General features: G+C 33.2%; 1 long non-coding RNA gene across 1 annotated transcript; it reads left to right on the plus strand.

Moving 5' to 3' along the window:
• The first annotated feature begins 1,110 nt into the window (after nt 1-1,110).
• LOC148031313 (uncharacterized) lies at nt 1,111-1,627 on the plus strand. Its single transcript, XR_015691987.1, has 3 exons — nt 1,111-1,203; nt 1,297-1,399; nt 1,534-1,627. It is a non-coding gene; the product is annotated as an uncharacterized LOC148031313 (long non-coding RNA).
• Nucleotides 1,628-2,555: the final 928 nt, after the last annotated feature.

The following is a 2,555-nucleotide window of genomic DNA, read 5'->3' on the forward strand; positions in this document are numbered from 1 at the left end:
AGGCAATAAAGGCTCTTAATAATGCAATTCCAAAGCTGTCTTTTCAAAGGCTTGTCAGGGAGATTTGTGACAAATATAGTTTGGATAGTTTCATATGGACAAGAACAGCCCTTAATTGTATACAATAAGCCACATAGGATTTTTTAGTTGAGTTTTTTCAAGATGCCTATATTTGTGCTGCTCATGCTCATAGGCTCACACTCATGGACAAGGATATGGTAATTCTTAGGAGGCTAAGATATAGATTTTCAAAGGTTCTTGAGACAATTCCCCTCACTGATGAGAAGACATTTAATATCCTTAATGTGCCCCCAGCTAGGAGAAAGAAAGATGATTCTGGTCCCAAGGTTGAGGATGTCACCCATGAGAGGGATACAAGGCAACATGAAAAAGAGGAGAAAGCTAAAGAGGAACATGCAGATAAATGGAGAGAGTATAGGAGGCAAAGGGCTGAAGAAAGGGAAGCAGAGCAACTAGAGCCCTTTGAAAATGAGCTGGCCACCCTTCTTGAAGCAGCTAATCCAAAAGGATTCAATGTGTTTTGTTTCTTACCTGGTGACTTAGGTAAAAGAACTGAGATTATCTCCTTTAATGCTACATGTGTTTAGATTCTTAAGAATAAAAGAAGAGAAATAAATGATAGTATTATTCTTGCTAGCCTAAGGTATATCCACCCATAATTACTTCTACTTTTTGATATTTTTTTAACAATAAGATTTTTCTTGTTTATACTCACTATTTCTATGCCTTTTCTAGGTATGTAATCCATGAGTTTCCTTTGAATATGCAACAAAAAATAGAGGTTCTTCATCCATCTATCTCATTCTTTATGAGGAACGAGTTTGATACAAGTTTTGTTGAGCAGTGGTTCAATCTGATTGAATTTGATACTTTGGAGCTCCTTATAATTTCATATAATGAAAAGTAAGTGATTCAATATTCTATTAGAGTTTTTGATTGCAATAGACTATGTGGATAAGCAATGTTTTTAAATCAACTCTATGAAAGGAAGCCATGGAAATGCTAAATTGTAAGTTATATTATCCAAGGGCTCCTTGATATTTCAATTCTTTTTTTTAAAAAGTACTCTAAATTTCAATATATTTTATATATAGAGGTGCAAAAAGATTAATTGAAGAGCTAGAGAAAAGGCCCCCTATGCCGTCTGATTTGCTTGCAACAATGCAATATAGACAAGTTGCGGTAAGTTATTGATTAAAATAATGGAAACATAAGTTTATTCTATGAACTACCATCCGTAAATTTCATAGTTTTACTTTGTGTTGGTGGTTGTAGTGTCCTCATCACGATGATAGCCATTCTTGTGGGCTGGAGGGTGATTGCAAATGCTAGAAGAATGGTTAACTTTGTTTATCTTAATGATGATAAACATGTAAAGGTAATATGAAAGATGCTAAACTTTAAGATAGATATTCATTGTAAATAGTCCATTGATGATAAAAATATAGTCTATTGTAAGAACAATAATGAACTAAAACTCTTTTTCCTATAAATGTGTGATAGTTTTCGAAGGATTGCTATGCATCTGAGCATGTTTGGTATGTTAGAGCAAAGCTCTTGAAGTATATAATAGTCAATTGTATACAACCAACAACAGAGATTGGTGGGAATTTACACAATGAAGGAGATGCGGTGCCTATAACCATGGAAGGTGAAGCCACAGCTTCAACACCTTTACCCACACCTTCTATACCCAAGGCATCAAAGAAAGGCAAAAGGACTCCTAGAAAGGATAGTTCTCAAAAAAAGAAATAGCTTTGCCATATCGCCTTATAAGCCTTCATATATAGAAATTTTCCCTTCAGTCCTTGTATATCTCATAGAGATGGTAGATAGACATCTGCTACAAAATTTGTACATATATTTTATATTGACAGTAAAGATATATTTTCTTGAATGTCCTTGCAGTGTATATTCTTTTCTCTCCTTTTCGATATCTGCAAAAAATAAATTACAAATGTTTGTTAGTTAGAAAGTGAGATCTTGATATACATCTAAGTAGATATAATATGATGTGAAAACTTATTCGTTTCTTGTCAAGTTGGAATACAAAGGAGCATGGTAGTTCAATGTCTTCATTTTGTAAATCCATCCTCACTTGATGTAGCGTACATGATTTTCCGATCTTTAAGATTACAATAATATCCTTGTTGAACCAAATATCAAGATCCACTATAGGATCTTTGCTGAAATCATCAAGATTCTAGTCTAAAGCAACTAGACTACTACCAACAAAATGCCATCAACTATAGTAAAAGCTAAGGATAAAATTTTGAGTAGCAATCATATATTTACAAGCTATAGAGTCTTGATCTATCTTACATATAATTTTTCCTTTTGTCCTTGTATCCCATCCTTCATCAACAAATTGTATGACATGATCATATGTTCGTCTCTTCAATCACTGAAATCACGGTTTTTGTTATTCTTGTCTCCATATTAGAGAAGAAATCAATAAATATATTAATAGGCATAAACAAAGTAACTTTGCTTAGCCTACTTGAGATATTAGATTTTAATGCTTTCTAGATCTC

Source organism: Lygodium microphyllum, chromosome 9 (assembly GCF_053477565.2).
Source record: "Lygodium microphyllum isolate KBCC chromosome 9, Lygodium_microphyllum_v1.1.10, whole genome shotgun sequence".
Lineage (NCBI taxonomy): Eukaryota > Viridiplantae > Streptophyta > Polypodiopsida > Schizaeales > Lygodiaceae > Lygodium > Lygodium microphyllum.